This window comes from Gopherus flavomarginatus, chromosome 19 (assembly GCF_025201925.1).
Source record: "Gopherus flavomarginatus isolate rGopFla2 chromosome 19, rGopFla2.mat.asm, whole genome shotgun sequence".
Lineage (NCBI taxonomy): Eukaryota > Metazoa > Chordata > Testudines > Testudinidae > Gopherus > Gopherus flavomarginatus.
The window spans coordinates 6,207,952-6,220,699 of NC_066635.1; the positions used below are offsets into that span (position 1 = coordinate 6,207,952).

General features: G+C 54.3%; 1 protein-coding gene across 1 annotated transcript in view; it reads left to right on the top strand.

Annotated features, from left to right (window-relative positions):
- The first annotated feature begins 1,526 nt into the window (after positions 1 to 1,526).
- Positions 1,527 to 12,748, top strand: part of SRRM3 (serine/arginine repetitive matrix 3) — a 171,499-nt gene continuing 160,277 nt past the window's right edge. Inside the window, exon 1 of the mRNA XM_050929110.1 lies at positions 1,527 to 1,735. The gene's annotated coding sequence lies outside the window, so the exon portion shown is untranslated. The remainder of the gene's footprint in view (positions 1,736 to 12,748) is intronic.

The following is a 12,748-nucleotide window of genomic DNA, read 5'->3' on the forward strand; positions in this document are numbered from 1 at the left end:
GAGCCCCATTGTTCTGGGTGCGATACAGAAGCAGGCCAAAAAAAAAGATCCCTACCCTGAGCATCTTATAATCTAAGTTTTAAAAAAAAATTTTTTTTAAATGCTTTCTGCAAATCAGACGTGCCTCCATTTCCTCCTCTATGAATGAGGGCAGCAGTGCTTTCCTTACCACTCCGGTGGCTTTATTCTGTGAAGTGCTTTGAGATCCTCAGCTGAAAGGTGCTATGGCAGGGAAGTGCAAAGTAGTATTATAGTTATTATTTGAATAACTAGCCCCTAGGGGCCCCAGTCACGGCGCAGGACACCCCCCATGTAGGTGCTACACAAACACTGAACAAAGAGATGGTCCCTGCCCGGAGAGTTGTTAACCTCCTAAATACCAGGATCTGCATCTCTTCTGCAAATCGGGATTCAAACCTGCAACCACTTGCAGACAAAATACAGCACTGTCTGCTGCTCCCCTAAGGCTGCTGTCACGGAGCGTGGGGGAGTCAGGGCCCTGCACCCCCACTTCCTGCAATTCACCGGGACTCCCAACCAGTACAACAGAAGGTTTCTTGGACGACAGGAACACAGTCCCAAACAGAGCTTGTAGGTACAACCAGGACCCCTCAATCAAGTCCTTCTGGGGGCAGGGAGCTTAGACCCTAGTCCTGGGGTTCCCTCCATTTCCCCAGCCAGCTCCAAAACTGAAACCCCCTCCAGCTGTCTCACCCAGCCTGCCCCTGGCTCTTCCTCCAGCCTTTGTCCAGTTTCCCTGGACAGAAGGTGTCACCTGGCCCCAACCCCCCCCCCCAGGCTCTCATGTTACATGCTCGGGTATCTTCCCTCAAGGAAAGTCTCCCATCCCACACACAGTCCCAGTAAAACTCCCCTGCAACATTCCTGGGTCAATACTCCCCATTCCCTGCTGCGTCACACCTGCACCATTATCATAGCATGTCTTTATCTTGTGTTGGCCCTGAAAAACATTTTGCATCCCATTTCTCTCTCGGCGCCTGTGGGCATTTAGTGGGACCTCTTCATTTGGATTGCCAGCCGGGGGCCAATTTGTAGTGTTGTCGCATAAAAGCCTCCGCCTCTGGCAACCATGCTCTCTCTCACTTCCATTCCTAGAGTCTTATTTTCCCTCAATCTCGCTTTTCTGCCCTAAAACTCCCACCGCGCAGCGGTTTTCCTCGCAGCCTTCCCTGCAAAGTCAGGTGCAGCCAGTGACACGCTTTGCAAAAAGTCAGGTATCAGAGGGGTCACCGTGTTAGTCTGGATCTGTAAAAGCAGCAGAGTCCTGTGGCACCTTATAGGCTAACAGAGGTATTGGGAGCATGAGCTTTCGTGGGTGAACACTTCCTTTGCAAAAAAGTGTGTGTGTGTGTGTGTGTGTGTGTGAGATGCATCAGCCCCTCCTGGGCTCCAGGTGGCCCTGTGGCAGAGGATGTGGTGAGCTGAGCAGGCGCCTTTCTGGCGTGGGGACGGGAGGCCTGCTCAGTGGTGCTGAGCTGTCCAGCATTTCAGCATTGCATTGAGCCCAGGCTGCAGAAGGGATCCAGGCACACAGGGGTGGGAGGCAGGGCAGAGCCCTCCCGTGGGGAGGGGAGGGGAGGAGGGAGCGGGATCCAGGAGCGAGGACGGCCGGGGACGAGGGCAGAGAGACGAGCACAAACCCAGCAGCAGAGGCTGGCAGGGACGCAGCCAGCCTGCAAAGCACAAGCCCAGGCACGCAGGATTCTCCGGCGAGGTAAGGCAGGCAGGGCCCGCTGCCGGGCCTGGGTGGGGAGAGGGGCGCGTGGGGCTGGGTGCTGCGAAAGCCTTGCTTGGAGCAGAGCCGTGGCTGGGGGAGGGGGCTGTATTTTGGCTGCAGTCCCATCTGTTGTGTGTGTGTTTGTAAGGCCATGCAGTGTTGTTTTCTTTCTTTCCCACGGAGCAGTCGGTGTAGGTGGGGCTGGGGGAGGAGGCCGTTGTTCTGTCTCCGAGGAGTCCTGGGGAAAGGGGGCCGGGTGTTCGGATTCACAATATTTCCCCTGCACGTGGGTTTGCGGGTCTGTCTTTACACCAATGGGCTGGGTTGAGGCTGCCGAGGTTTGCTGGGTCCAGAGATCAGCTTCGCCGCTGGAAAAAGGCTGAGATGTCAGCCGGGAGAAGCGCACGCTCCGGAGAGGGAGACTCCAGTTTCTAACTACAGCAGTTTTACAGCTCCCCTTTGCATCGTGGCCGGGAGAGAAGGACATCCAGCTCTTCTCCTTGAACCGATAGAGCAAAGAAAACAAGGTTGCCCGTGGGCAGGGATGGAATGGCTCTGGGGACCACATTCCCCTGCTAAGAAAGAGAGAGGTTGCTAAGCCAAGACTGTACCCCTGGGTTCACTCCTAATAGTCCCCACTCACCCTAGGTGGTGGTTAAACCCCAGCAGCTTCGGAGGAGCATGTTGCTCGGGAATTTTTTTTTGTACCTGGAATGTGATTCTCTCACCTGGTGTAAGAGTTTAGAGCAACGCCAGCAGCTCTTCTAAAAACCCAGAGGGACGTGTGAGGCGTAGTGGGGGGCATGGGGATGCAGGTAAGAGGGTCCCACTGCCTTCCTAGCAGAGTCTTGCACTTCTGTCTCCTTGGAGCTGGGGAACTGGACTCTTCGAATTGCTTTTGTGTGCTGCTCTCCAGTTTAGCTGGTGGGAGGGCTGGAGCAGTGGCGGTGGCTATGAGGAAGTTTAGCAAATTTCAGGTTGGCATGTGATCTTTCATTAATTAATTCATTCTGGAGCAGGGAGGGGCCTGACATTTTCCTGGGAAATTTTGGGTGGCAGTTTGACTTTGTTTTTTGTTTTTGTTTTTCATTTGCACGGCCAACAGTTTCTCTTTAAAATAACATGGTCTGATGTTTTGGGTTTACAGAATTGGGCTTTAAGACAGATACCGCGGAACAGTTTACGTAAGTGAGGAACAGTTAGAGATTATCCTGCAAATATATCGAGACACTGACCATGGCAACATATAGTCATGCTGTAACAATAGTGGATACCATAGAAATACAGTACAGGTATGTGTGTACCACTGTTTGGGGAATGAGGTGTTAGATGATAGAACTGTGTGTGTGTGTGTGGTAGATGTATGTATGTAGATATATAATGTGAACACACACACACACATGTTCTGAGATCTAGGTTTTCCTCTCTTTGCTTTAGAAGATTGCTCCTTGGCAGGGTAGCATGTCTGACATAGTGAGATCCAGACCCATCCTGTGCTTGGCCTGTGCGCTGGGTGCTGAGTCTAGCAATAGCATCCTGGGGCTTTGAAATGCACCAGAACACCTTTGCCAGCCAGCCTGAAGTGTGGGCACTGTGCTGTTTGACCGGCTTATGTGTAACTAGTGACCGAGTGAGCTGGCTGGAGGGCTCCTCTGCGTGCCATCCAGCCTTCCCTTTGGATGTGTTCTTGCCACAGGAGTCTGTTGGCATCTGGAAATGGGTGTGTGTGTCCTCCAGCTCCTCCTGAGCCCTGGCTGTGTATGCCAAGGGCCCTAACTTCCTCAGTGACCCCCGGTATCAGGGGTTGTAATCTGCATGTTTCTACCCTTCATAATCACATGACCTGTCCCACACGTGCAGACAACTTACATATATGCACACCTTGACATGTATGCACACCCTCCCTCACTCTCCCATGATCTCACTGCCCGCATCTGCTTTGAACGACCCTTCCACTCCGCCTTGCAGCTGGGAGCCCAAGGAAGTTCCCCTGGAGTGTCAGGGGATCTGCTGAGCTAGCTGTGAAGGAGGCAGAGAGAAAACGCAAGATGTTTCCTTCCATAGACTCAGCATCCCCAGCCAGAGATGGGAGAGTCGTATGCAAGCCCTTCGTTTTTCTAAGGAAAAATGCTTCACCTTCCCAGATGAGCCACCGGCTCAACTGCTCCCCAGACGGCTCTTCCATTGAGGAGAGTGAAAGTGAGAACTCTGTTCCCCTAGAGAAAACCGTGTGGTCTTGTAAGTCCAGGACTTCCATGCAGACTCTCTTATCTCTGGCCACAGGGTGGCTGGAATCTATGGACAGAAGGAACGTCTTGCAGATTTCCTCCGCGTCCCTGTGTGACTAGCTTGAATGACCTCCATGGCTTCCGAGTGGGGCTTATTTAAGGTGGTTGTGACTGCGAGGGAGAGACCGTGGGGCTTTTTAAAGCAAACTTTACACCGATCTGCCCATCCTTAAAAGGACATTTTCCTCTTTGTACGTTTCCTCTCTGTGCCAGGGGAGAAGTGGTGGAATTCCAGACAGGCTGCTTTTCAGAAAGAGATGCTGCACGTTACTGGGCTCAGTGGCTGATGAGCTCTGGCCGAGGCTGCGCAGGTCAGACTCCATGACCAGAGTAGTCCCTTCTGGTGTTAAAATCTATGATCAGTGACCATCTGAGCTGCCACTGGACCATAACGCTGTCTGTCTAGTCCCATAATGTGCCTTCTGCTGGACCGGACCAGACGAATGATCCGTCTTTGTTTGTTTGGGGTCCTGCCTTTTGCCAGCCCATAACCATGATCTAGTCCCATGTCCTGCCTTGTGCCAGATTGAGCAGACCGCTGACCTCTCTAGTCAGACCCGTCCTGGCCTGCCCAATGCAGGAGGTGAGATGAGATGATTGCAATGGTCCCTTGAAACCTGTGAATTTACTCTGCTTCTTTCCTGACAGCAGTGGTCTGTGTAGTCTGCTCCCCTGGCTCACAGAGCAGCGCTCAGTCACCCCCTGGGCCCTGCTGCTGAGAGCACCCAGTGCTCCCTTTGCCCCTGCAGCACCCTGGGAGCTGCACGGGTTAATCAGAGGCTGAAGGTGCTTTTTCCTTCTTACTGCTTTTGAATTTACTGCCTTTACATTGAAGGCAACGCTTCCTCTTTCTTGTTTTCTGGGAAGTGGGAGAGTAGCTCCCCCTTTTAAGCTGGACAGTAACATAGTTCTCTTGTCCTCCTCTTCCAAGGGGCAAATACTGATTCTTGACACTGCCCCCCTTGGGTCTGTGCTTTCATGGGGGGGTTAACGGGCCTGGTTTTGCTCTCACCCTGTGACATGGCCTCACTTTGTACCCGCTTCTCCCTCCCCCCAGCATTTGTTCTCATCTCAGAGAAGCGTATTAGTTTTGATTCTATGTACCTGCCACAGAAGCAGGGACCATGGTTGATGGTTTGATATTTGGCAGCAATGGGTTTTAAAAGAAGTTAGCTGGTTGGATGGAAGTGCGGCTTAGCAGGGGGTTATTGCTGTTTCTGATTTGTAGTTGCAGTAGCATCTAGAACCCCCAACCTAAGGCCCAGGGCCCATTTGTTCTAGGTGCTGTCCAGACAAATGACAGACTCCAATGGCTCACACCCTTCGTGTCAGCCAAGGCCTGGCCGGTGGATGAAACAGATGAATGGGCTGAGGGTGGGTCGAGAAGATGAGACCCATAAATCCAGCCGAGCTTAGCAAGAAAGCAGAAGTCCCAGCTCCCCACTTGCACACCCCGGGCCAAATGGGAGTGAGGTGTAAGCATATGGCAGAGGTGGGTTTTAAGGGGCCTTCTGAGTATAGACAGGAGCCTTTGCCATGCATGAGGAGGGTGGCATGGGACAGTATGGAGGGACTTGGAGGAGAAGTGCCTAGGTAGGCAATTGAGGGTACCAGCACTGGCAGATAGGGGTTGGTGGGTTGATAAGGGTAGTAGTACTGACTGATAGGTTACTGGCATATGGCTTGCCCCATGTCCCACAATGGGTCAGGAATAGAACCCAGCCCCTGCTCTAACTGCAAGCCCCTACTACCCACCATAAACCACAAACTGTGCAAGAGGGTGTTATTACTGGGCACAAGTGGGTCTTGGATTTAAGATGAGAATGAGAAAGTATAGCACTTATACATGGATTTATTTTCAAAACCCCTCTCAGACATCAGCTAGGTCTCTCAGCAGGGTAGGTGTGCAAACGTCACAGTCCAGAGTGTACTGATGGGGAAACTGAGGCACGGTGGGCATTAATGCAATATTTTCTATGAGGAGTCTCCATTTTTGAGTGCCCAACCTGAGACAGCGAGAGCCTGACTTTCAGAAGCACTGAGCACCCACCACTATGACCAAAGGCAAGAAGATGCCATTTCTTTCACGTGACCCCCCACCCCAAGGCCACCATCTCAGTTAACCAATGGAACAACTCGCCAAGAGTCGGGGTAGATTCTCCATCACTGGCAACTGTTAAATCTAGGTGTTTTTCTAAAATGTCTGCTTTAGATGACAGGAATTCTCATGGGGCTGTTCTCTGGCCTGGGTTATACAGGAGGTAAGACTAGATGACCACAGTGGTCCCGCCTGGCCTTGGAATCAGCGAGTTAGAGCCTTTTAACTCTGAGCCCTCTGCTCTAACCCTCCAACGCTCACTACCCCAGCATTGTGTTACTGCGCACAGGGGGTGGATCTCTGAAGTTCCCGACTTGGCCCCCAGTTCAGGGCAGCCCTTACGCACTTTCCAGGCTGCCCTGATGGGGGATGCTTCCCTGAATCGGCCAAGGTGCTGTCCCACCTCCAAATAAAAACCTGACTATGACCCATGTGTGTCAAAGGCTGCGGGGTTAGGAGCACTCTCCTGTTTAATGGGAAGGATAATCTGTCTGGTATGTATCTGGCCTCCATCACCACAGCATCTGAGCAGCTCTCCACATTTAGTGTATCTGCTGCCAACACCCCAGGGTAGGGTCGTGATGTTATCCCCATTTTACAGATGATGAAGTGAGGTGCCCTAACCACTAGCCCATCCTTCACCTCTTCTTTGGGGCTCAGGTGTTCCTGCTCTTGGCAGAACTTTGCTGGAGTCGGCTGCCATTCTGAACACACATGGGGCTTGGCAGCTGGCCAGCCTGCGTGTTACAGCCGTGGAGATCATTACAGGGCGTCCGCTTGTACAAACCAGGGTTCCCTGCCCCCGCTCGCATATCCCATCCCTCCCCTCTCTTGACAGGTGGCATGTAAAGGTATATAATGGCATCAGCCCAGGAATAGCCGCCGCTGTTATGTAACTGTAATCAATGGGCAGAGGATGGGAGCCACCTCTGAGGGGGAAGAGCGTTTTGCTGGGAAGGGGGCAGGTCAGCACCAAGCCTGTTCTGACGCAGACCCCCGGGCCGAGCTCAGCATGACAAGGGGTTATGTCACTTGTCGGAGGAGAACCCAGAAAGTTGATGGAGGGAGAGCAGTCATTACAGAATTGATAGAAATCCTGGGCTGCAAGGGACCCCGCTAGGTTATTCCTCCCAGCCCCAGCTCATCAGCATGGTCTTTTCACCAGCGGGTGGAATTTACTGCAGCAATTTCTCTTCTGCCCCTGCAGTACATGAGTGCCGGGCTGGGGGTCCGTGTGCCCTGATCTCCTACTGCCGTGCTCGGAAATCCCCCAGGCGGGAGGGTGTCAGCTCCCTAGGGCAGAGATCTTCCTTTAACACAACATGGGAACTAAGCGTGGCAGACGGGAGCTCGCTGGCCGGCCCTGGAGACTGAAGGCCTCTTGTTGGCCACAGAGCAGGCCCAGCAGGGGCAGGAATGGCAGTGATGCTGTGCAGGGGGGAGGAAGAAATGTCCAGTGGTTAAAGCTCTAGCCTGGCCCTCTGGTAGACCTGGGTTTGCTTCCTGCTGCGCCCCAAACTCCCTGCCCGACCCTGAGTAAGTCACTGAGTGCCTCAGTTCCCCATCTGTGAAATGGGATTAATAGCCGTGCCTGTGGCGAGGATAAAGACACTAACGGCTGGAAGGTGCTACGGGGGTGAGGGACGCTCTAAGTAGATAGGCAGCAGTTCCACCACCATGTCTCGCAAGAAGGTAGCTTGGTCTTGGTGGTCTAGTCACCCCTTGAAATGGGACCAATAGCAGAGACAGATTCTGCCACCAGAGACCCCCCTCCACCCCATCTCATTCACAGAGGCTGCTGAATGGCTGCCAGCTGCCCAAGACCTGCCCTGGATTTGAGTTATTGACCTAGAAGTGAAAAGGTCTGTGTTCCCTCCCACAACCTCTACAGCTTTCAAATACCCCTGCCGTGGCTCCCCTGGGGCCCAGCATCCCAGTTCAGTGGAATCAGCATCCCCAGGAAGCAGCTGCTTTTGCGGGTTATCAGCGTTGCTCTGAAGTGAGGCCTGGGTACAGTGGGTTTCACCCTGACTTAGCAGGAGAACAGTTTCCCCATGTCACGCTGTGCTGCCCCTGCCATGTCTGGCCAGCCAGGCATTTCCCAGGGCTTGTTTGCACTGGGGCCTGAGCGCAAACAATGGAACAAGTCAGGGGCCTGAGCTCGGAGGTGCTGCATGCTCCCAGCTGGAGTTGCTGGCACTCTCTGCCACTGGCCCTGTAGCACTTCTACACCACACTCCCTGGTGCTTTGCTAATGTTCACATCCCTCTTCTGGGGGAGGCACGAGCCGCGTGTTACTTGCATGTGGGCACGTGTGTATGTCACGTCCATGCTGCACACAAGTATGTAGACCATGTGCATCTATAAGTTCATGTCTGTGTGTGCACACCACATGCAGGCGTGCCCAAGAGTGTGTCCATCATGTGCATGTGCATGTTCTTGTGTGTGTCCAAGAACAGGTGTGAGGCGTTAGTCCAGTACTTGAGGAGCTTCTGTGTTCATCAAAGGAATTACCCCATGGCTATTCTGCAAAGCTCAGGGCTGGTCTCCTCTGGGAACTTACTTTGGCATAGCTGTGTCCCTCAGGGGTATGAAAAATCCACAGCCTGACAGATGTAGCTGTTCTGACCTAACCCCCAGTGTGGACAGAAGAATTCTGCTGCCTTTCGGGGAGGTGGATTTAGTCTGCAGAAGAGAAGAGCGAGGGAGGATTTGATAGCAGCCTTCAACTACATGAAGGGATAAAGAGGATAGAGCTCGGCTGTTCTCAGTGGTAGCAGATGACAGAACAAGGAGCAATGGGCTCAAATTGCAGTGGGGATGGTCGAGGTTGGATATTAGGAAACACTATTTCACTAGGAGGGTGGTGAAGCACTGGAATGGGTTCCCTAGGGAGGTGGTGGAATCTCCTTCCTTAGAGGTTTTTAAGGTCAGGCTTGACAAAGCCCTGGCTGGGATGATTTACTTGGGAATTGGTCCTGCTTTGAGCAGACAGTTGGACTAGATACCTCGTGAGGTCCCTTCCAACCCTGATATTCTATGATTAAGTACAGTAGCAGGAGAAGCCCTCCCGTTGCTGTGGTGGGGTATCTGTGCCGCTGTGTTTTAAAGGTAGACATTGCCAGCGTGGTTCTCGTGGATTGGAACCGAAGCCTGGGTTTAAACTGAGCTGGTGAGAATGCTCAGCGAGGCCTTTGGGATGGGAGGTTTGCCCAGTTAGAGCAGAGATGCAGTCACATGACTGATGGCACTTGGGTACACAGGGCTGGTTCCAGACAGTCACTATGGGGAGGGATAGAAGAAGCCGTTTGTACTGACAGCTCTGAGGGCAAGGGCCAGTCATTTTGCCATGTCCAGTAACAACCGGGGTGCTTTTAGTGTTTGACATCCCAGGCGCTCTGAAGAGAGTTGTCACTGCAGGACGTGAGGATGTGCCGGGAGCCCATGGAAAGATTCTGCAGTAAGGACAGTGCCCACTTGTGGTGTTTAGCGCTCAGGAGAGACTTGACCAATGCCCACGCTCGCTGTGAAGTCCTTGATTCCAGTGCTGGGGAGATTGCCTGCTGCTAGTGCCGGCTGCGTCTGGCAGTTAGGGGAGCAAGGATGAGCTCCTCAGCTGGTACAAATCTGAATGTCTCCCCTCAAGTTAAAGGAGCCTTGCGGACTCTGTCCCTCATACGCTTCAACAGTCACCTCTCAGTTCCTCCAGGCAAGGAAAATGCAACTTCCCAGGAAGAAGCTGAGGGGGGTTTATTTGCACAGGATCATTTTACCATTTCCTGTCCCTTCTTTGGCACTTGGTGTATCCTCCAGCTGGCTGGGAGAGAGGCAAAGCACACCTGGGGAGGAGGGGACTCCATGCACCCCTGGCCCCAGGCGGGCAGCCAAAGGAGAGAGAGAGAGGTGGGCAAATGAATCTGGGGGAAACACTGTGTTATGCCAGGCCTCTCCATCCCAGCTCTGTCGATGCAGTTCATACTCGGCCCATGGCACTGCCCCATTCTCCATGGCTCTGCCATAATGCACTTGTTTGGACTTTCAGCACCCCCTGCTGCTGCAGTCCTGGGCCCCCCAAAAAGCTGTGCTCATGCCTGTCTGTCCTGTAGCCCCCCTGTGAGTCCATAGCATTTAAGGCCTGATCATCCAGGTCATCTGCTGTACACCACCTGGCACCTGTATGCTAAACCCAACCAAATCCATCCTTGGCCTTTCCCCAGCTCTGCCCATGCCCCTCTAGCCTGTCCTTCCCCCCCACCCCACTATTCCCTTCCTGGCATCTGTGGAGCAGAGATTCCTAGTTGTGTTGAGTCAGGCTTTGTAGCACAGTGATTGGACTGAGAGCTGCCAGCCCACTATCCCATGTAGCCGCTGGACCCCAGAAATCTGCAGGTGAATGGCTAGTGTAAGCCCTGGGTGGTACTCTGGCAAGAGGCACCTTGTGACACTCTGCGAAGGAGCTGGGCCATGTGCCCCAGCACGATCCAAAGGTTGGAATTTAGAAGAAAGTTTCTAACCACCAGAGGGGCGAAGTTCTGGAAGAGCTGCTCAGTAGGCGTTGTGGGGGAGAGAACTTGATTTGTTTTGAGAGAGAGCTGGGCAGATTTCTGAGCGTGATTGTGTAACGGGTTTGCCTGTGAAGGTAGGAGGCAGCAGCTCTGGGGCTCACTTCCTGTTTGTCTTCCGTTCCTAAATCACATGTTTTGTGATTTCAACCAACTCCTGGTAGGGATCCCCCTGCCCCGGCGTATTCTGGTTTGGGGTTTTTTTAATCTCCTTTCTCTGAAGCATCAGGAACGGCCATGGCTGGAGAGGGGACATTGGGCAGGAGGGCTTGGCTGACTGATTCTTGCACACATGCTCAGGGTCTAACTGGTTGCCATGTGGGTTCCCCAAGTCAGATTGGCAGTGACTGGGGGCGGGGAGGGAGGATGTTCGCCCCCCTCTGTAGTGGGGTGGGTGGTGACTTGCTGGGATTATCTGGTTCTGTCTCACTTAATTCCCTGCCATTGCGGGAGCCTCAGGCACTGCTGCCCTTGGCCTGTGCCACATAATACTCTAGTCTCCTGGGGGCTGTGAGACGTGGTCTCCCTTTGGCTGCTGGGGTTAGTGTGCGGGTGCTGGTAGGGGTGGTGGACTGTGTTGGACAGGGGGTCAAACGAGATCCCTCTGGTGGCCCCATCTGGCCTTAAACTCTGGGCCCCTCTGGCTCTCTCACCTGCTGGAGTGAAGTCGGGCAGGCCTGGCGTGAGGGGCGAGGAGCAGCCAAGGGGGGAGGCAGGAAGCAGGTGTTCCCTGCATTCCTGCCATCCCGTGTCGTCTGGACCAGCTCCTGCCGAGGTGCATAATGCTGGCAATTCAGCAGCTCCGAGGACAGGTTTGCGATGGGCCTCGCTCCCCTCCCGGACTGGCATGGGCAGGTGCGAGGGCCGGCGGCTTGCTGGTGGTACAGGCAAGACGCAGCTGGGTCTCGCCGGGGGCACCGGGGCCAGTGGGAGCTGTGTGTGCCAGGGCTGGAGCGAGTCTGGGGAACAGCTCGGGCTTGAGAGGCTGCCCTGTTACCATGGCACCAGCAGACTGTTCTCTGGGGCTTTCGTACGCGGCACACCAGCTTGTGATTGCTAGCGGCACTCGGAGAGGGACAAGGGTGGGAGGGGAGCTTTCCCCAGCTCACCTGGCTGCAGACCTGGTCCCCTGTCCTGAGGGAGACCCCTCCTCACCTGACCCCATTAGTCCTGTCCCACGGGAGCCCCCCACTACCCACATCCTGGGGGAGCCCCCCACCTGACCATTAGCTCTGTCTTGAGGGAGCTCCCCCATTATTCATCTCCTCTGTGAGCCCCCCACCTGACCCCATTAGCCCTGTCCCATAGGAGCCACATCCTGGGGGGGCCCTCCCACCTGACCATTCGCTCTGTCTTGAGGGAGCTCCCCCATTATTCATATCCTCTGTGAGCCCCCCACTTGACCCCATTATCCCTGTCCCAAGAGAGTCCCTCCATTAGCCCATATACCGAGGGAATCCTCCACCCACCCCAGTTAGTTCTGTCCCGAGGGGACCCCCCATTACCCCTATCCTGAGGGGTCACGTTAGCCCTGTCTGGTGGGAACTTCTCCCCCTCTGCCCTACTTTAGGCTTCACGAGTGAACTCTTGTGCCATGTTGCCCGTTGTTCTCTGTGCGGGCCCCGAGATCCCATCCTGTGAAACGATGGGCCAGAGGGTTCCCCGTTAGGTCAGAGCTCCCCTCTGCCCCAGAGGATGCTCTACAGAGACCTCTGGCCCCTTTCACCCTCGCTTCCCTTATCGAGTGTTACTCTTCCTCTTCTGGTCCGAGCTAGAGGGCCTGGCCGAGACTGGGGCCCTGTTGTAAGTGGGCAGCGGGGAGTATGAAAGGCTCGCGCCCCAGGCGCTCAGAAGCACGGAGGCATCCCTGACTGCTGGCCCACCAAGGGCTTAGCAGGAGGGGCCTTTTGGTATTATTGCAGTGTCCCTACCAGGCCCATTGTGCTAGGTGCTGCACATATACCGAGCGAGAGGCCCTGCCCCACAGAGCTCACAATGTACACAGACAAAGGCTGGCACATCATCCCCATTTCACAGATGTGCTGGGGAGTTGAGTCCAGAG